The 22,422-nt window shown below is 41.4% G+C and overlaps 1 long non-coding RNA gene and 1 other non-coding gene across 2 annotated transcripts in view; one reads left to right on the forward strand and one right to left on the reverse strand.

The window, feature by feature from the left end:
* LOC140175847 (uncharacterized) overlaps positions 1 to 22,422 on the reverse strand; it is a 235,569-nt gene that overhangs the window by 108,793 nt on the left and 104,354 nt on the right. The gene's annotated exons all lie outside the window — the stretch shown is intronic.
* LOC112718863 (small nucleolar RNA R71) lies at positions 15,079 to 15,186 on the forward strand. Its single transcript, XR_003161190.1, has one exon. It is a non-coding gene; the product is annotated as a small nucleolar RNA R71 (small nucleolar RNA).

Genomic DNA, 22,422 nt, shown 5'->3' on the forward strand with positions numbered 1-22,422 from the left:
CGGCCTGATCGAGAACCGATAGATGGATAGCCGTGCCGTGATAGGGTGCGTTGAACATTTCCACTGAGAGGATGGGAGGTAGCCACTGACAACGGTGAAACCCTTGCTTAAGCTTGCCATGGAAAGGAGTAAGAAGGATTGGATGAAGACAGTAGGAAAGCAGAGAGACGGAAGGGACACAGCATCTTCATGCGCTTATCTGAAATTCCCATCAATGAATTACATAAGTATCTCTATCTTTATCTCTATGTTTTATTCGTATATCACCCATATCCATTTGAGTTTGCCTGACTGAGATTTACAAGGTGACCATAGCTTGCTTCATACCAACAATCTCTGTGGGATCGACCCTCTCGCGTAAGGTTTATTACTTGGACGACCCAGTACACTTGCTGGTTAGTTGTGCGAAGTTGTGTTTATGCCATGGTATTGAACACCAAGTTTTTGGGTTCATCACCGGGGATTATGTGAGTTGTGAAAAGTATTGATCACAATTTCGTGCACCACCTGCTCTTTAATTTACTGCAATTTTCCCCTCTCCCTTTACATTCCAAGCAATTTATCTTCTGCTAAATACAAACCACTCAACCAAAACTTAATTCGCTTGACTAAATCAACCACTAAACTAAAATTGCTCAATCCTTCAATCCCTGTGGGATCGACCTCACTCCCGTGAGTTTTTATTACTTGATGCGACCCGGTACACTTGCCAGTGAGTTTTGTGTTGGATCGTTTTCCACACATCAGCCTCCCTATAATAGGCTGCCGAGCCGTTACAGAAGTTAAGCTGGTTGAGGTCGGTTTTGCCGTTTGGGGATCCGTTTGCATTCTATACGGCCCATTCATCCCCCGGGGGCCGTAGGGGGGCGGGGGAGGGTGGTGCGCGAAATTGTGAACAATACTTTTCACAACTCTCATAATCCCCGGTCATGAACCCCAAAAACTTGGTAGCTCAATACCATGGCATTACACAACTTCGCACAACTAACCAGCAAGTGCACTGGGTCGTCCAAGTAATAAACCTTACGCGAGTAAGGGTCGATCCCACAGAGATTGTTAGTATGAAGCAAGCTATGGTCATCTTGTAAATCTTAGTCAGGCAAACTGGTGGACGAAATTGTGATACTCACAATATTGTATTCTTGTGGCTCTTTGCTATGTGTGGTCACAACTCCGTTCAACTAACCAGCAAGTGTACTGGGTCGTCCAAGTAATAAACCTTACGTGAGTAAGGGTCGATCCCACAGAGATTGTTGGTATGAAGCAAGCTATGGTCACCTTGCAAATCTCAGTTAGGCAGATTAAATTGGTTTATGGGTTTTTGAAAATAGAAATAAGAAAATAAATTATAAAAGGGATAGAATACTTATGTAGACTCATTGGTGGGAATTTCAGATAAGCGAATGGAGATACTGTATGGCTCAAGGACGCCTGCTCTCCCACTGCTTCACTTCAATCCTTCTTACTCCTTTCCATGGCAAGCTGTATGTAGGGCATCACCGTTGTCAATGGCTACATCCCATCCTCTTAGTGAAAACGTTCCTATGCTCTGTCACAGCACGGCTAATCATCTGTCGGTTCTCAATCAGGTTGGAATAGAATCCCTTGATTCTTTTGCGCTTGTCATCACGCCCAGCCTTCAGGAGTTTGAAGCTCGTCACAGTCATTCAATCATAGAATCCTACTCGGAATACCACAGACAAGGTTTAGACTTTCTGGATCCTCATTAATGCCGCCATCTATCTAGCTTATACCACGAAGATTCTGTTGGGGAATCTAAGAGATACACATTCAAGCTCTTGTTGCATGTAGAACGGAAGTGGTTGTCAATCACGTGCGTTCATAAGTGAGAATGATAATGAGGGTTACTTATCATCACATTCATCATGTTCTTGGGTACGAATGAATATCTTGGAATAAGAATAAGAGAGATTTGAATAAAAGAAAATAGAATTGCATTAATACTTGAGGTACAGCAGAGCTCCACACCCTTAATCTATGGTGTGCAGAAACTCCACCGTTGAAAATACATAAGTAAAGGGTTCAGGCATGGCCGAATGGCCAGCCCTCTCCATGATCAAGTGACCGAATGATAAAAAGACTTAAAGTGGTCAAAAGATATCTAATACAATAGATAAATGTTCTATTTATAATAAACTAGCTCCTAGGGTTTACATGGGTAAGTAATTGATGCATAAATTCACTTCCGGGGCCCACTTGGTGTATGTTTGGGCTGAGCTTGATCAATCCACGAGCTAAGGCTTCTCTTGGAGTTGAACTTCGAGTTATGACGTGTTTTGGGCGTTCAACTCCGGATCATGACGTTTTTCTGGCGTTTAACTCCAGACAGAAGCATGAACTTGGCGTTCAATGCCAAGTAACGTCGTCATTCTTCGAATAAAGTATGGACTATTATATATTGCTGGAAAGCCCTGGATGTCTAATTTCCAACGCCGTTGAGAGCGCGCCAATTGGAGTTCTGTAGCTCCAGAAAATCCATTTCGAGTGCAGGGAGGTCAGATTCCAACAGCATCAGCAGTCCTTTTGTCAGCCTTCTTCAGAGTTTTGCTCAAGTCCCTCAATTTCAGCCAGAATTTACCTGAAATCACAGAAAAACACACAAACTCATAGTAAAGTCCAGAAATGTGAATTTAACATAAAAACTAATGAAAACATCCCTAAAAGTAGCTCAAACTTACTAAAAACTATATAAAAACAATGCCAAAAAGCGTATAAATTATCCGCTCATCACAACACCAAACTTAAATTGTTGCTTGTCCCCAAGCAACTGAAAATCAAAGAGGATAAAAGAAGAGAATATACTATAAATTTCAGAATATCAATGAATATTAATTTAATTAGATGAGCGGGACTTGTAGCTTTTTGCTTCTGAACAGTTTTGGCATCTCACTTTTTCCTTTGAAGTTTAGAGTGATTGGCGTCTCTGGGAACTCAGAATTTTGGATAGTGTTATTGACTTTCCTAGTTAAGCATGTTGATTCTTGAACACAGCTACTTATGAGTCTTGGCCGTGGCCCTAAGCACTTTGTCTTCCAGTATTACCACCGGATACATCAATGCCACAGACACATAACTGGGTGAACCTTTTCAGATTGTGACTCAGCTTTGCTAGAGTCCCCAGTTAGTGGTGTCCAGAGCTCTTAAGCACACTCTTTTGCCTTGGATCACAACTTTAACCACTCAGTCTCAAGCTTTTCACTTGGACCTTCATGACACAAGCACATGGTTAGGGACAGCTTGATTTAGCCGCTTAGGCCTGGATTTTATTTCCTTGGGCCCTCCTATCCATTGATGCTCAAAGCCTTGGATCCTTTTTACCCTTGCCTTTTGGTTTTAAGGGCTATTGGCTTTTTTTGCTTGCTTTTTCTTTTTCTTTCTATATATATATATATATTTTTTTTCGCCATTTTCTTCTTTTTTTTTTCACTGCTTTTTCTTGCTTCAAGAATCAATTTCATGATTTTTTTCAGATCATCAATAACATTTCTCTTTGTTCATCATTCTTTCAAGAGCCAACAATTTTTAACACTCATAAACAACAAGATCAAAAATATGCACTGTTCAAGCATTCATTCAGAAAACAAAAAGTATTGCCACCACATCAATATAATTAAACTAAATTCAAGGATAAATTTGAAATTCATGTACTTCTTGTTCTTTTTTTTTTTAAAAAAACATTTTTTATTTAAGAGAGGTGAAGGATTCATGGAATTATTCATAATCTTTAAGGCATAGTTACTACATACTAATGATCATGAAGTAGATAAACATATAAAAAAACGAAAAGTAGGAAAAAACAATTTTAGAACAAGGAATGAGTCCACCTGAGTGAGGGTGGCGCCTTCTTGAAGATCCAATGGTGCTTTTTGAGCTCCTTTATGTCTCTTCCTTGTTTCTGTTGCATGATCCCTAGTGATTTTGGTGTTTTTATCATTATTTGCTCCCAATAGTTGTGTGGAGGACAATTTATCCCCTGAGGTATCTCAGGGATCTCTTGATTTGCAGCCACATGTTCCACCACTGAGCTATGACGGCTTATATTAGTCTTTCCATCTCCCATGACTCAGAGGTGGAAGCTTTTGTCTTTTTCCTTGTTCCTGCTCACATAGGGAAGAAGAGAACAAGAAAAGAAAGTGGAATCATCTATGTCACAGTATAGAGATTCCTTTATGTTAGTAGAAGAAGAAAGGGAGGAAGAGTGAAGAAGAATGGGTAAGGATAGAGGTGGTGATTTGAGATGAAGAGAAGTGAAGAGAAGTGTTAGTAAATAAATAAATAAATAGAAGAAGAGGAGAGATAGAAAATTTTTGAAAATGATTTTGAAAAAGTGGTTAGTGATTTTTGAAAATTAAAGGTAAAATATAATTAAAATTAAAATTTAAAACAATTAAAAAGAATTTTTTGAAAAAGAGATGAGATATTTTCGAAAATTAGAGAGGGATAGGTAGTTAGTTGGTTTTGAAAAAGATAACAAAGAAACAAACAAAATGTTAAATAGTTAGTTGATTGAAAAAGATTTGAAATCAAATTTTGAAAAAGATAAGAAGATAAGAAGTTAGATAATAGATTTGAAATCAAATTTTGAAAAAGATAAAGTTTTTGAAAAAGATAAGATAAAAAGATAAAAAGAATTTTAAGAAAAAGATATTTTGAAAAAGATTTAATTTTTAAAATTACTTAACTAACAAGAAACTACAAGATAAGATTCTAGAACTTAAAGATTGAACTTTTCTTAACAAGAAAGTAACAAACTTCAAATTTTTGAACCAATCACATTACTTGTTAGTTAATTTTCGAAAATTAGATATAAAAGATAAGAAAAAGATTTTGAAAATATTTTGAAAAAGATTTTTTTGAAATTTTCGAAAATTATAAAAAAAATGAAAAAGATATGATTTTTGAAAAAGATTTTGAAAAGATAAGATTTTTAAAATTGAAATTTTGACTTGACTTGTAAGAAACAACTAATTTTGAAAATTTTTGACCAAGTCAACCCAAAATTTCGAAAATTTGGAGGGAAATAAGGAAAAGATATTTTTTTTTATTTTTAAATTTTTAAAGAAAAACACAAAAATGACCCAAAACATGAAAATTTTGGATCAAGACACAAGATGCATGCAAGAATGCTATGAATGTCAAGATGAACACCAAGAACACTATGAAGATCATGATGAACATCAAGAACATAATTTTGAAAAATTTTTGATGCAAAGAAAACATGCAAGACACCAAACTTAGAAATTTTTAATGCATGGAAATTATGGATGCAAAGATGCACATGAAAAACAACAAACAACACAAAACAAGAAATCAACAAGATCAAACAAGAAGTCTTGTCAAGAACAACTTGAAGATCATGAAGAACACTATGAATGCATGAGATTTTCGAAAAATGCAAGAAAAATTTTTAAAAGCATGCAATTGACACCAAACTTAAAAATTAACACAAGACTCAAACAAGAAACACAAAATATTTTTGATTTTTATGATTTTCTAATTTTTTTTTGTATTTTTATTTAATTTTTTCGAAAAAAAACATTTTTGAAAAACGAAAAAGAAAAGAAAAATTTTTGAAAAAGATTTTTGAAAAGAAAATTACCCAATCTGAGCAACAAGATGAACCGTCAGTTGTCCATACTCGAACAATCCCCGGCAACGGCGCCAAAAACTTGGTGGACGAAATTGTGATACTCACAATATTGTATTCTTGTGGCTCTTTGCTATGTGTGGTCACAACTCCGTTCAACTAACCAGCAAGTGTACTGGGTCGTCCAAGTAATAAACCTTACGTGAGTAAGGGTCGATCCCACAGAGATTGTTGGTATGAAGCAAGCTATGGTCACCTTGCAAATCTCAGTTAGGCAGATTAAATTGGTTTATGGGTTTTTGAAAATAGAAATAAGAAAATAAATTATAAAAGGGATAGAATACTTATGTAGACTCATTGGTGGGAATTTCAGATAAGCGAATGGAGATACTGTATGGCTCAAGGACGCCTGCTCTCCCACTGCTTCACTTCAATCCTTCTTACTCCTTTCCATGGCAAGCTGTATGTAGGGCATCACTGTTGTCAATGGCTACATCCCATCCTCTTAGTGAAAACGTTCCTATGCTCTGTCACAGCACGGCTAATCATCTGTCGGTTCTCAATCAGGTTGGAATAGAATCCCTTGATTCTTTTGCGCTTGTCATCACGCCCAGCCTTCAGGAGTTTGAAGCTCGTCACAGTCATTCAATCATAGAATCCTACTCGGAATACCACAGACAAGGTTTAGACTTTCCGGATCCTCATGAATGCCGCCATCTATCTAGCTTATACCACGAAGATTCTGTTGGGGAATCTAAGAGATACACATTCAAGCTCTTGTTGCATGTAGAACGGAAGTGGTTGTCAATCATGTGCGTTCATAAGTGAGAATGATAATGAGGGTTACTTATCATCACATTCATCATGTTCTTGGGTACGAATGAATATCTTGGAATAAGAATAAGAGAGATTTGAATAAAAGAAAATAGAATTGCATTAATACTTGAGGTACAGCAGAGCTCCACACCCTTAATCTATGGTGTGCAGAAACTCCACCGTTGAAAATACATAAGTAAAGGGTTCAGGCATGGCCGAATGGCCAGCCCTCTCCATGATCAAGTGACCGAATGATAAAAAGACTTAAAGTGGTCAAAAGATATCTAATACAATAGATAAATGTTCTATTTATAATAAACTAGCTCCTAGGGTTTACATGGGTAAGTAATTGATGCATAAATTCACTTCCGGGGCCCACTTGGTGTATGTTTGGGCTGAGCTTGATCAATCCACGAGCTAAGGCTTCTCTTGGAGTTGAACTTCGAGTTATGACGTGTTTTGGGCGTTCAACTCCGGATCATGACGTTTTTCTGGCGTTTAACTCCAGACAGAAGCATGAACTTGGCGTTTAACGCCAAGTTACGTCGTCATTCTTCGAATAAAGTATGGACTATTATATATTGCTGGAAAGCCCTGGATGTCTACTTTCCAACGCCGTTGAGAGCGCGCCAATTGGAGTTCTGTAGCTCCAGAAAATCCATTTCGAGTGCAGGGAGGTCAGATTCCAACAGCATCAGCAGTCCTTTTGTCAGCCTTCTTCAGAGTTTTGCTCAAGTCCCTCAATTTCAGCCAGAATTTACCTGAAATCACAGAAAAACACACAAACTCATAGTAAAGTCCAGAAATGTGAATTTAACATAAAAACTAATGAAAACATCCCTAAAAGTAGCTCAAACTTACTAAAAACTATATAAAAACAATGCCAAAAAGCGTATAAATTATCCGCTCATCACAAACTCAAATGGATATGGTGATGAACGAAAATAAACAATAAGATAAAGATAGAGGTACTGATGCGCGAAATTATGAACAATACTTTTCACAACTCTCATAATCCCCGGTCATGAACCCCAAAAACTTGGTGTTCAATACCATGGCATTACACAACTTCGCACAACTAACCAGCAAGTGCACTGGGTCGTCCAAGTAATAAACCTTACACGAGTAAGGGTCGATCCCACGGAGATTGTTAGTATTGAAGCAAGCTATGGTCATCTTGTAAATCTTAGTCAGGCAAACTCAAATAGTAATGGTGATGAACGAAAATAACACAAAGGTAAAGATAGAGATACTTATGCAATTCATTGGTAGGAACTTCAGATAAGCGCATGAAGATGCCTTCCCTTCCATCTCTCTGCTTTCCTACTGTCTTCATCCAATCCTTCTTACTCCTTTCCATGGCAAGCTTGTGTAGGATTTCACCGTTGTCAATGGCTACCTCCCATCCTCTCAGTGAAAGCGATTGCATATGCTCTGTCACAGCATAGCGGAATTCATCTGTCGGTTCTCAATCAGGCCGGAATAGAATCCAGTGATTCTTTTGCGTCTGTCACTAACGCCCCGCCTTCAGGAGTTTGAAGCTCGTCACAGTCATTCAATCCTTGAATCCTACTCAGAATACCACAGACAAGGTTTAGACCTTCCGGATTCTCTTGAATGCCGCCATCAGTTCTCGCCTATACCACGAAGACGCTGATCTCACGGAATGGTTGGCTCGTTTGTCAGGTGAGCACTCGGTTGTCAGGCGATCAACCATGCATCGTGCAATCAGGAATCCAAGAGATATTCACTATAGCCTTAGTTGCTTGTAGAACAGAAGTGGTTGTCAGTCACCTTGTTCATAGGTGAGAATGATGATGAGTGTCACGGATCATCACATTCATCAAGTTGAAGAACAAGTGATATCTTAGAACAAGAACAAGCGGAATTGAATGGAAGAACAATAGTAATTGCATTAAAACTCGAGGTACAGCAGAAAATCCACCGTTGAAAATACATAAGCATAAGGTCTAGGCATGGCCGTGAGGCCAGCCTCCCAAAGTGATCAAAAGATCTAAAGAAAAAGGTTCCAAAGATCAAAAGATGAAAATACAATAGTAAAAGGTCCTATTTATAGAAAACTAGTAGCCTAGGGTGTACAGAGATGAGTAAAAGACATAAAAATCCACTTCCGGGCCCACTTGGTGTGTGCTTGGGCTGAGCAATGAAGCATTTTCGTGTAGAGACTCTTTCTGGAGTTAAACGCCAGCTTTAGTGCCAGTTTGGGCGTTTAACTCCCATTTGGGTGCCAGTTCCGGCGTTTAACGCTGGAATTCCTGAGGGTGACTTTGAACGCCGGTTTGGGCCATCAAATCTTAGGTAAAGTATGGACTATCATATATTTCTGGAAAGCCCAGGATGTCTACTTTCCAACGCCGTTGAGAGCGCGCCAATTGGGCTTCTGTAGCTCCAGAAAATCCACTTCGAGTGCAGGGAGGTTAGAATACAACAGCATCTGCAGTCCTTTTTAGTCTCTGAATCAGATTTTTGCTCAGGTCCCTCAATTTCAGCCAGAAAATACCTGAAATCACAGAAAAACACACAAACTCATAGTAAAGTCCAGAAAAGTGAATTTTAACTAAAAACTAATAAAATATACTAAAAACTAACTAGATCATACTAAAAACATACTAAAAACAATGCCAAAAAGCATACAAATTATCCGCTCATCAGGTACTTATGTAATTCATTGGTAGGAAGTTCAGATAAGCGCATGAAGATGCCTTCCCTTCCGTCTCTCTGCTTTCCTACTGTCTTCATCCAATCCTTCTTACTCCTTTCCATGGCAAGCTTATGTAGGGTTTCACCGTTGTCAATGGCTACCTCCCATCCTCTCAGTGAAAACGTCGCCTATGCTCTGTCACAGCATGGGTAATCATCTGTCGGTTCTCGGTCAGGCCGGAATAGAATCCATCGATTCTTTTGCGTCTGTCACTAACGCCCCGCCTGCTAGGAGTTTGAAGCACGTCACAGTCATTCAATCATTGAATCCTACTCAGAATACCACAGACAAGGTTAGACCTTCCGGATTCTCTTGAATGCCGCCATCAGTTCTAGCCTATACCACGAAGACTCTGATCTCACGGAATGGTTGGCTCGGTTGTCAGGCGAGCACTCGGTTGTCAGGCGATCAACCATGCATCGTGCAATCAGGAATCCAAGAGATATTCACCCAATCGAAGGTAGAACGGAGGTGGTTGTCAGTCACACGTTCTTAGGTGAGAATGATGATGAGTGTCACGGATCATCACATTCATCAAGTTGAAGAACAAGTGATATCTTAGAACAAGAACAAGCGGAATTGAATAGAAGAACAATAGTAATTGCATTAACACTCGAGGTACAGCAGAGCTCCACACCTTAATCTATGGTGTGTAGAAACTCCACCGTTGAAAATACATAAGTACAGGGTCTAGGCATGGCCGTGAGGCCAGCCTCCCAATGATCTAAGAACTAAGTGTCCAAAGATGATCTAGAGATCTAGAGTGATCAAAAGATGAAAATACAATAGTAAAAGGTCCTACTTATAGAGAACTAGTAGCCTAGGGTGTACAGAGATGAGTAAATGACATAAAAATCCACTTCCGGGCCCACTTGGTGTGTGCTTGGGCTGAGCAATGAAGCATTTTCGTGTAGAGACTCCTCTTGGAGTTAAACGCCAGCTTTTATGCCAGTTTGGGCGTTTAACTCCCATTTTGGTGCCAGTTCCAGCGTTTAACGCTGGGATTTCTGAGGGTGACTTTGAACGCCGGTTTGGGCCATCAAATCTTGGGCAAAGTATAAACTATCATATATTGCTGGAAAGCCCAGGATGTCTACTTTCCAACGCCGTTGAGAGCGCGCCAATTGGGCTTCTATAGCTCCAGAAAATCCTCTTCGAGTGCAGGGAGGTCAGAATCCAACAGCATCTGCAGTCCTTTTTAGTCTCTGAATCAGATTTTTGCTCAGGTCCCTCAATTTCAGCCAGAAAATACCTGAAATCACAGAAAAACACACAAACTCATAGTAAAGTCCAGAAAAGTGAATTTTAACTAAAAACTAATAAAAATATACTAAAAACTAACTAGATCATACTAAAAACATACTAAAAACAATGCCAAAAAGCGTACAAATTATCCGCTCATCACAACACCAAACTTAAATTGTTGCTTGTCCTCAAGCAACTGAAAATCAAATAAGATAAAAAAGAAGAAAATATGCAATGAATTCCAAAAACATCTATGAAGATCAGTATTAATTAGATGAGCGGGGCTTTTAGCTTTTTGCCTCTGAATAGTTTTGGCATCTCACTCTATCCTTTGAAATTCAGAATGATTGGCTTCTTTAGGAACTTAGAATCCAGATAGTGTTAATGATTCTCCTAGTAAAGTATGATGATTCTTTAACATAGCTACTTATTGAGTCTTGGCTGTGGCCCAAAGCACTCTGTCTTCCAGTATTACCACCGGATACATACATGCCACAGACACATAATTGGGTGAACCTTTTCAGATTGTGACTCAGCTTTGCTAGAGTCCCCAACTAGAGGTGTCCAGGGTTCTTAAGCACACTCTTATTGTCTTGGATCACAACTTTATTTCTTTCTCTCCTTTTTTTTTCGTTTTCTTTTCTTTTTTTTTTCGATTTTTTTTTCATTGCTTTTTCTTGCTTCAAGAATCATTTTTATGATTTTTCAGATCCTCAGTAACATGTCTCCTTTTTCATCATTCTTTCAAGAGCCAACATTCATGAACCACAAATTCAAAAGACATATGCAGTGTTTAAACATACATTCAGAAAACAAAAATATTGCCACCACATCAAAATAATTAAACTGTTGTAAAATTCAAAATTCATGCAATTCTTTCCTTTTCAATTAAGCACGTTTTTATTCAAGAAAGGTGAGGATTCATAGGACATTCATAACTTTAAGGCATAGACACTAAGACACTAATGATCACAAGACACAAACATAGATAAACATAAGCACTAGAATTCGAAAAACAGAAGAATAAAGAACAAGGAAATCAAGGAACGGGTCCACCTTAGTGATGGCGGCTCTTTCTTCCTCTTGAAGATCCTATGGAGTGCTTGAGCTCCTCAATGTCTCTTCCTTGTCTTTGTTGCTCCTCCCTCATGATTCTTTGATCTTCTCTAATTTCATGGAGGATGATGGAGTGTTCTTGATGCTCCACCCTTAGTTGTCCCATGTTGGAACTTAATTCTCCTAGGGAGGTGTTCAGTTGCTCCCAATAGTTTTGTGGAGGAAAGTGCATCCCTTGAGGAATCTCAGGGATCTCATGATGAGTGGGGTCTCTTGTGTGCTCCATTCTCTTCTTAGTGATGGGCTTGTCCTCATCAATGGGGATGTCTCCCTCTATGTCAACTCCAACTGAATAACAGAGGTGACAGATGAGATGAGGAAAGGCTAACCTTGCCAAGGTAGAGGACTTATCCGCCACCTTATAGAGTTCTTGGGCTATAACCTCATGGACCTCTATTTCTTCTCCAATCATGATGCTATGGATCATGATAGCCCGGTCTATGGTAACTTCGGACCGGTTGCTAGTGGGAATGATTGAGCGTTGGATGAACTCCAACCATCCTCTAGCCACGGGCTTGAGGTCATGCCTTCTTAATTGAACCGGCTTCCCTCTTGAATCTCTCTTCCATTGGGCGCCCTCTTCACATATGACTGTGAGGACTTGGTCCAACCTTTGATCAAAGTTGACCCTTCTAGTGTAAGGATGTTCATCTCCTTGCATCATGGGCAAATTGAATGCCAACCTTACACTTTCCGGACTAAAATCCAAGTATTTCCCCCGAACCATAGTAAGATAATTCTTGGGATTCGGGTTCACACTTTGGTCATGGTTCTTGGTGATCCATGCATTGGCATAGAACTCTTGAACCATCAAGATTCCAACTTGTTGAATGGGGTTGGTAAGAACTTCCCAACCTCTTCTTCGGATCTCATGTCGGATCTCCGGATATTCACCCTTTTTGAGTGAAAAAGGGACCTCGGGGATCACCTTCTTCAAGGCCACAACTTCATAGAAGTGGTCTTGATGCACCCTTGAGATGAATCTTTCCATCTCCCATGACTCGGAGGTGGAAGCTTTTGCCTTCCCTTTCCTCTTTCTAGAGGTTTCTCCGGCCTTGGATGCCATAAATGGTTATGGAAAAACAAAAAGCAATGCTTTTACCACACCAAACTTAAAAGGTTTGCTCGTCCTCGAGCAAAAGAAGAAAAAAGAGAGTAGAAGAAGAAGAAAAGAGGAAGAAGGGAATGGCTTTGTGTTCAGCCAAAAGGGGAGAGAAATGGTGTTTAGGAAGTGTGAAAATGAAAGGGTGAAGGAGGGTTTATATAGGAGAAGGGGGAGGGTAGGGTTCGGCCATTTGAGGGTGGGTTTGGGTGGAAAAGTGGTTTGAATTTGAATGGTGAGGTAGGTGGGGTTTTATAAAGGATGGATGTGAGTGGTGAAGAGAAAGATGGGATTTGATAAGTGAAGGCTTTTTGGGGAAGAGGTGTTGAGGTGATTGGTGAATGGGTGAAGAAGAGAGAGAGTGGTAGGGTAGGTGGGGATCCTGTGGGGTCCACAGATCCTGAGGTGTCAAGGAGAAGTCATCCCTACACCAAATGGCAAACAAAATCACGTTTTTAGCCATTTCTGGCGTTTAACGCCAGTCTGGTGCCCCTTTCTGGCGTTAAACGCCCAGAATGGTGCCAGACTGGGCGTTAAACGCCCAACAGCTAACCTCACTGGCGTTTAAACGCCAGTGGGTGCGTCCTCCAGGGTGTGCTGTTTTTCTTCCTGTTTTTCATTCTGTTTTTGCTTTTTTCATTGATTTTGTGACTTCTTATGATCATCAACCTACAAAAAATATAAAATAACAAAAGAAAATAGTTATTTATAAAACATTGGGTTGCCTCCCAACAAGCGCTTCTTTAATGTCATTAGCTTGACAGAGGACTCTCATGGAGCCTCAGAAATGCTCAGAGCTATGTTGGATCCTCCCAACACCAAACTTAGAGTTTGAATGTGGGGGTTCAACACCAAACTTAGAGTTTGGTTGTGGCCTCCCAACACCAAACTTAGAGTTTGACTGTGGGGGCTCTGTTTGGCTCTGTTTTGAGGGAAACTCTTCATGCTTCCTCTCCATGGTGATAGAGGGATATCCTTGAGCCTTAAACACCAAGGATTCTTCATTCACTTGAATGATCAACTCCCCTCTATCAACATCAATCACAGCCTTTGCAGTGGCTAGGAAGGGTCTGCCAAGGATGATGGACTCATCCATGCACTTCCCAGTCTCTAGGACTATGAAATCAGTAGGGATGTAATGGTCTTCAACTTTAACCAGAACATCCTCTACAAGTCCATGGGCTTGTTTTCTTGAATTGTCTGCCATCTCTAGTGAGATTTTTGCAGCTTGCACCTCAGAGATCCATAACTTCTCCATTACAGAGAGGGGCATGAGGTTTACACTTGACCCTAAGTCACACAAGGCCTTCTTGAAGGTCATGGTGCCTATGGTACAAGGTATTGAAAACTTCCCAGGATCCTGTCTCTTTTGAGGCAGTTTCTGCCTAGACAAGTCATCCAGTTCTTTGGTGAGCAAAGGGGGTTCATCCTCCCATGTCTCATTTCCAACTAACTTGTCATTTAGCTTCATGATTGCTCCAAGGTATTTAGCAACTTGCTCTTCAGTGACATACTCATCCTCTTCAGAGGAAGAATACTCATCAGAGCTCATGAATGGCAGAAGTAAGTCTAATGGAATCTCTATGGTCTCAGTTTGAGCCTCAGATTCCCATGGTTCCTCATTAGGGAACTCATTGGAGGCCAGTGGACGCCCAGTGAGGCCTTCCTCAGTGGCGTTCACTGCCTCTTCTTCCTCCCACAATTCGGCCATGTTGATGGCCTTGCACTCTCCTTTTGGATTTTCTTCTGTATTGCTTGGAAGAGTACTAGGAGGGAGTTCAGTAATTTTCTTGCTCAGCTGACCCACTTGTCCTTCCAAATTTCTAATGGAGGACCTTGTTTCAGTCATGAAACTTTGAGTGGTTTTGATCAGATCAGAGACCATGGTTGCTAAGTCAGAGGTATTCTGCTTAGAACTCTCTGTCTGTTGCTGAGAAGATGATGGAAAAGGCTTGCTATTGCTAAACCTGTTTCTTCCATATTTTTGTTGTTGAAACCTTGTTGAGGTCTCTGTTGATCCTTCCATGAAAAATTTGGATGGTTTCTCCATGAAGGATTATAGGTGTTTCCATAGGGTTCTCCCATGTAATTCACCTCTTCCATTGAAGGGTTCTCAGGATCATAGGCTTCTTCCTCAGATGAAGCCTCCTTAGTACTGCTTGGTGCATTTTGCATTCCAGACAGACTTTGAGAAATCATATTGACTTGTTGGGTCAATATTTTGTTCTGTGCCAATATGGCATTCAGAGTGTCAATCTCAAGAACTCCTTTCTTCTGACTAGTCCCATTGTTCACAGGATTTCTTTCAGAAGTGTACATGAATTGGTTATTTGCAACCATTTCAATTAGCTCTTGAGCTTCTGTAGGCGTCTTCTTCAGATGAAGAGAGCCTCCAGCAGAGCTATCCAAGGACATCTTGGACAGTTCAGAAAGACCATCATAGAAAATTCCTATGATGCTCCATTCAGAAAGCATGTCAGAGGGACATTTTCTGATTAATTGTTTGTATCTTTCCCAAGCTTCATAGAGGGATTCTCCTTCCTTCTGTCTGAAGGTTTGGACTTCCACTCTAAGCTTACTCAATTTTTGAGGTGGAAAGAACTTTGCCAAGAAGGCATTGACTAGCTTTTCCCAAGAGTCCAGGCTTTCTTTAGGTTGTGAGTCCAACCATGTTCTAGCTCTGTCTCTTACAGCAAAAGGGAATAGCATAAGTCTGTAGACCTCAGGGTCAACCCCATTAGTCTTGACAGTGTCACAGATTTGCAAGAACTCAGCTAAAAACTGATGAGGATCTTCCAGTGGAAGTCCATGGAACTTGCAATTCTGTTGCATTAGAGAAACTAATTGAGCTTAGGCAGGGATAGAGATGCTTCTCCCATAGAAATCGGGAGTAGGTGCAGTAAAGTCACCCAGCACCTTCCTTGCATTGTTGGCATTGTTGTTTTCGGCTGCCATGTGTTCTTCTCCTTTGAAGAATTCGGTCAGGGCCTCTAAAGAGAGTTGTGCTTTGGCTTCTCTTAGCTTTCTCTTCAAGGTCCTTTCAGGTTCAGGGTCAGCCTCAACAAGAATGCCTTTGTCTTTGCTCCTGCTCATATGAGAGAGAAGAGAACAAGACATGTGGAATCCTCTATGTCACAGTATAGAGATTCCTTGAAGTGTTAGAGGAAAAGAAGAGTAGAAGACAGAAGTAGAAAATTCGAACTTATCAAAGAAGATGGAGTTCGAATTTTGCATTAAGGAATAGTGTTAGTCCATAAATAGAAGGATGTGAGAAGAAGGGAAGTGATTTTCGAAAATTAAGTAAAAATTTTGAAAACATTTTTGAAAAACATTACTTAATTTTCGAAAAATGAAAGTGGGAAAGAAATAAAGTGATTTTTGAAAAAGATTTTGAAATTAGAAATCAAAGAGATTTGATTGAAAATTATTTTGAAAAAGATGTGGTTAAGAAAATATGATTGGTTTAAAAAAAAATGATTGAGAAGATATGATTTGAAAAATATTTTAAAAAGATTTGATTTTGAAAAATTAAAAACTTGGCTAACAAGAAAAGATATGATTCAAACATTAAACCTTTCTCAACAGAAAAGGCAACATACTTGAAATGTTGAATCAAATCATTAATTGATAGTAAGTGTTCCGAGGGTTACCTGAAACGTATAGCTCGGTCGTCTGGAGAAGCCCGAGGTGGGGGTCAGGGACCCGAGCTTGATATGTAGAGTGATTGGTGGTGGTACCTGCAATGACACTCCGATGCTTAAGTTAGCATGGGTCCAAGCAGATATGTGTAGAATGTGGAATGTGTACCATACCTGGGTGCTCCCGTGTATTTATAGTAGTTGGCCGTGATCTCCCCTGGATAAGATATTCTTATCTTATCTTATCTTTTGGGAGTTTTATCTCTATCTTTGTGGAACCGCCTTTTCTAGGCCTTTTCGGCCTTTAGGTTTTGGGCTGCGTTCCTTTTGATGGGCCTTCTTAGCTTTATTGTCCGAGGTCCGACCTCAGGCGTGGGCCTTGGGACGAGGTCGGACCTTTCATGGATTTTGCCGAGTTGGAGGAGCCCGGTCAGGGTATGAACAGTGCCCCTGCCCGAGTTCGTCCTTTTTGGGAGGTCGAGCTCGGGCATAGTAGTTTTTCAAAATTCAAAAATGGCCGTTTCCTGCATTTATTGCATTTTACCGTTTCTCCTCGATTTCCGTTCGGGCTCTGTGAAGGCATTATTTATTTGCTCCCTTCCTTTTTCTTCGTTTATTCCGTTCCTTCCTGTTTTTCTAAGTTTTCGCCATCTTCTTTTTCGAGCACCGCTTCTTCTTTCTCTTTGTTCTTCTTCCCAGAATCTTTCCGTGCGTTTTTCCGGGGTTTCCTCTGCGTCACCGTTTCGTTCTCCTTGCTTTCGGAGCTCGTCGTCTTCTTTCTTTCTTCCAGGTTTGTTCTCATCTCTTTTCTCTTCTGTTCTTTTGTGTGGCTCTTTGTCTGTTTCTTTTTCTTTATGCCTGGGTTGCCCCAAAAAGAGGCGCCGCCGTTGTTGTTTGCATATGGGGGGGGCTCTTTTTTGTTTCTCTGATGTTTTTTGTTTCGGGTTTTGCTGAATGGGTTTTTTGCTGTCTTCTTTATGTGATTTTTGCTTGCTGTTGTATTTCTTCTTTGTAGGTAAGAGTTTTTATGTCTCGAAAGGTTCTTCAAGCGATGTCGACCAAGATTCCAAGTGGTCTTGGTTGGGTAGACCCTCTTCCTTTAAGAGTCCCTTCTGTGGTAGATTCTGAATATTTAGCTAGGTTCCGTAGGCACTGTAGTATATGCGAAAATAGAGAGTCTGAGAGAGATTATGAACTAGTAGCCCCGGATTCCGAGGAGAGAGTGTGCTTCCCGCCCTTAGATAGTTCCGAGAAGCTCTTCTTTTACGCTTACGATTGCTTTTTCTCCAAGCTGAGTGTCCGACTTCCTTTTACCGACCTGGAGTCCGAGGTGTTATGGTCTTGTAACCTTGCCCCTACGCAGCTTCATCCAAATTCTTGGGCATTTTTAAAGCTGTTTCAACTTTTGTGTCAGTTTTTGGGCGTCTCTCCCTCTATTTCTCTTTTTTCCTATTTGTTTGTGTTGACGAAGCCGGGTTCGGGTGGAGGGAAGGTATCTTGGGTCTCTTTTAGGGCTAACCAGGGGAGGAAGTTTTGTACCCTGTATGATGAGTCTTTTCACGATTTTAAGAACTTTTATTTCAAGGTCCGGGCTACTGGGGACGTCCGACCTTTCTTTCTAGATGAGAGTGGGGAGCCTTCTTTTCCTCTTTGTTGGCAGGAGAATATAGTGTCTGCTAAGTATACTTTTGAGAGTCTAGATGAGGTGGAGCAGGCTTTTGTGGGTGTGGTGAGCAGTTTATGGGGTCGGGCACCTCACTTGGACACGAAGAAAATGTTGGGAGATCCAAGCCTTCTCCGTTCCGAGTTAGGTAGTTCCCGACCTCTTCGAGATTCATCTTTTCTTAGTATTTTGGTTTTGCTTGTTTTGGTGGAATTTCTGTTGTGGTAATCCTTTTCTTTTTATTTCTGCAGAAATGTCTTCTCAGGCGGATTCCATGAAGTTTCTTCGTCGGACGAAGAAGTCTGTGGCTGCTCGAAATATCGAGGCTGGGGAGGCTTCTGCCCGATCTTCTCCGCAGAAGACTACTGTGGGTGTTCAGACTCGGTCGAAGACTATTCCGACTCCCCAGTTCCGAGCTATAAGTCAGGATCCTCCGACCTCTGGGCCTGCTACCTCTTCTCCTCCTTTGTCCTCGGGTCCTCCTCCCAAGAAGCAGAAGACCTCTCAAGAGCTTGCCGGTTTCAATGATAAGGACTTTGATGCTCTTGGTTGGATTGAGCAGCATATTCTCCCTCAGACCTTTATTTCTACTGATGATTTGTCTATGGAGCATCATTTTCAGTATATGGCGCGGAGCTGTGTCCGAATGGCTAGTCTTCATGCCGCTATTGCCCGGGAGTTCAAGAAATCCCCTATTGGTGCGACCAGCTCCCGACTTGAGAAGGCTCAGTCTGAGTTCGAGAGGATTAGTGAGCTGAAGGCTGCTAGGATTACTGAGCTGGAGGCCTCTTTGGAGAAAGAGAAAGCTAAAGCTACCGCGGCTGTGGCGGCAGCGAAAGCATCTGAGGAGATGGCGAAGGCGGCGACGGAGAATTATACTCGGTTATATGCCGAGCTTGTGGAGACAAAGGAGAGGTTACAATCCGCTCAGGATGGTTTTTACGAGCTAGAAGGTCATGTGGCCAAGGGTATGGATGCTATGTTTGAAAATTTGAAGGCTCAGGTCCGGGTTCTTGCTCCTGACCTGGATCTGAGTTTATTTAGTACGGATAACGTTGTTGTGGAGGGAAAGATTGTTCCTGCTCCCAATGAGGATGAGGTTCCGGCGTCCGACCCCAAGGTTCCGGTGTCCGACCTCAAGGTTCCGGTTGCGGACCCGACTTCACTTTTGGCCGGGGATGGATCTGGTGTGGAGGTTTCAAACCGGGATGACGGTGCCGTTGATGCAGTCCCGATTTCTATGTTTCCTCCGCAGCCTTCTGTTGACGTGGAGTCCGGAAAGGACCTTGATCCTTTGTAATCTTTTTATTTTTAGTTTTTTGCCCGGCCTGTGGGCTCTTTTTGCTTTTGGATGGTTTCTGTGAACGCTTTGGACACCTTTTTGCTTTTAGCTACTTGTAGTAACTTTTTAGCTTTATTATGCGGTGTTTTATTCGCGTTTTGACTTTTTGTTCCGCTTTTATGCTTTTTTAGTTGTTTTTGGATAACAACTTTTTTAGCTAGCGCTTGAAACTTTTGTTTTGGCCCCTCCTTTGATTTCGTTTTTTCGCTTGTACTTTTTAGTTGTTTTTTTGTATAGCAACTTTTTAGTAAGCGTTTTCGAAATCTTTCGCCGTTTTAGGGCTTCTTTTTTGGATCCGGGCTTTTTCTCGGACCTCGGGCGTTTGAGTACCTCCCTTTGTTGGGTCCGACCTTGTTGTTGGTTGGCCTTTTAAGCTATTTTTGTAATCTCTTTTTATTTGGATTTTTGAGCCATTTCAGAGTTACTTTATAACTTTCCCTTTTGTTGGGTCCGACCTTGTTGTTGGTCGGCCTTTTAAGTTATTTTTGTAATCTCTTTTTATTTGGCTTTTTGAGCCTTTTCAGAGTTACTTTATAACTTCTCACATTAATTTGAACCTCGTCGCTTTATCTTTGCCGACCTTGTGTGGTCTTTTGGCAAATGATTTTTTGCGTTTTGCCGAGCATAAATTAATGCGCCTTGGTGGGGTACTTTCTAGGATTTGTTTCATCATGAGGAAGAAGAAAAGGAAATAGAAAAATTTGATTAGTATTAAAAAAGAAAGAATATTTACAGAGTGTTTACCCTTGACTGGGTCGGGTGTCTTACCTAACCGGGTGTCTCATTAAAAAACCCTTGTAGGGAAAAAGAGTACACCTCGGGTTAAGTTTTTCTAGCTGTAGTACCGTCTTAAGTTACAGGCGTGCCAGGCCCTGGGCAGCTCATTGCCTTCTAGGTCGGATACTTTGTAATAGCCTGTCCCTAAGACTTCTGTTACCTTGTAGGGTCCTTTCCAATTTGCAGCTAGCTTTCCTTCCCCCGACTTTTGTGTTCCGATGTCATTTCGGATTAGAATCAGGTCGTGAATAGAGAAGCTTCGCTTTATTACTTTCTGATTGTATCTGAGGGCCGTTCGCCGTTTTAGGGCTTCTTCTCGGATTCGGGCTCTTTCTCGGACCTCGGGGAGGAGGTCGAGTTCTTCCTTTTGAGTACCTCCCTTTGTTGGGTCCGACCTTGTTGTTGGTTGGCCTTTTAAGCTATTTTTGTAATCTCTTTTTATTTGGATTTTTGAGCCATTTCAGAGTTACTTTATAACTTTCCCTTTTGTTGGGTCCGACCTTGTTGTTGGTCGGCCTTTTAAGTTATTTTTGTAATCTCTTTTTATTTGGCTTTTTGAGCCTTTTCAGAGTTACTTTATAACTTCTCACATTAATTTGAACCTCGTCGCTTTATCTTTGCCGACCTTGTGTGGTCTTTTGGAAAATGATTTTTTGCGTTTTGCCGAGCATAAATTAATGCGCCTTGGTGGGGTACTTTCTAGGATTTGTTTCATCATGAGGAAGAAGAAAAGGAAATAGAAAAATTTGATTAGTATTAAAAAAGAAAGAATATTTACAGAGTGTTTACCCTTGACTGGGTCGGGTGTCTTACTTAACCGGGTGTCTCATTAAAAAACCCTTGTAGGGAAAAAGAGTACACCTCGGGTTAAGTTTTTCTAGCTGTAGTACCGTCTTAAGTTACAGGCGTGCCAGGCCCTGGGCAGCTCATTGCCTTCTAGGTCGGATACTTTGTAATAGCCTGTCCCTAAGACTTCTGTTACCTTGTAGGGTCCTTTCCAATTTGCAGCTAGCTTTCCTTCCCCCGACTTTTGTGTTCCGATGTCATTTCGGATTAGAATCAGGTCGTGAATAGAGAAGCTTCGCTTTATTACTTTCTGATTGTATCTGAGGGCCGTTCGCCGTTTTAGGGCTTCTTCTCGGATTCGGGCTCTTTCTCGGACCTCGGGGAGGAGGTCGAGTTCTTCCTTTTGTGCCTGCGGGTTGCCTTCTTCGTTGTAGAAGATGACTCTGGGTGACCCTTCCTCTATTTCGATAGGAATCATTGCCTCCATCCCGTAAGCTAGTCGGAATGGGGATTCTCCCGTTGTAGAGTGTGGGGTTGTCCGATATGCCCATAGTACCTGGGGGAGTTCCTCGGCCCATGCCCCCTTGGCCTCTTGGAGTCTTCGTTTTAACCCGGCCAAGATGACTTTATTTGCAGCCTCTGCTTGTCCATTGGCTTGTGGGTGCTCGACCGAGGTGAATTGCTGTTTGATTTTTAGTTCAGCCACCAAGTTCTGAAAACTTGTGTCCGTGAATTGTGTTCCATTGTCCGTTGTGATGGAGTAGGGGACTCCGAATCTCGTGACAATGTTTTTGTATAGGAATTTGCAACTTTTCTGAGCCGTAATGGTGGCTAAGGGTTCAGCTTCGATCCACTTTGTGAAGTAGTCGACCCCCACTATGAGGTATTTGACTTGCCCCGGTCCTTGGGGGAATGGGCCGAGTAGGTCAAGTCCCCATTTTGCGAAGGGCCATGGTGCGGTGATGCTGATAAGGTCTTCTGGCGCTGCCTTGTGGAAATTGGCGTGTTTTTGGCAGGGGGGCATATTTTCACGAATTCCGTCGCGTCTTTCTGCAAGGTCGGCCAGTAGAACCCGGCTCGGACTACCTTTTTGGACAATGCCCGAGCTCCGAGATGGTTCCCACACATGCCTCCGTGGACTTCTTCGAGGACGTTCTTTGTTTCTGAGGTCGGGACGCACCGAAGGAGGGGATTTGTGAATCCTCTTCTGTATAATACGTCGTGAATTAGTGTATAATTCTGGGCGTCTTTCGTGAGTCTTTTAGCTTCCTTTCTTTCGGCGGGAAGAGTTCCCGACTTCAGGTAGTTGAGTATGGGGGTCATCCATCCTTGCTGTTGGTTGGATATATTCAGCGTTTCTTCCTCTCTTAGCACGGAGGGGGATTGTAAGGTTTCCTGGAGGAGACTTCTGTTGTTGCCTCCGGGCTTGGTGCTGGCGAGCTTTGAGAGGGCGTCTGCCCGGGCGTTTTGTTCCCGAGGTATGTGCTGAATCTGTATCTCTGAAAAGTGGCGCAGTTGTGCCTGTGTTTGGTCCAGGTATTTTTTCATGGTGGGGTCTTTGGCCTGGTAGCTTCCATTTACTTGTGATGTGATGACCTGGGAGTCGC

This window comes from Arachis hypogaea, chromosome 10 (genome assembly GCF_003086295.3).
Source record: "Arachis hypogaea cultivar Tifrunner chromosome 10, arahy.Tifrunner.gnm2.J5K5, whole genome shotgun sequence".
Classification (NCBI taxonomy): domain Eukaryota; kingdom Viridiplantae; phylum Streptophyta; class Magnoliopsida; order Fabales; family Fabaceae; genus Arachis; species Arachis hypogaea.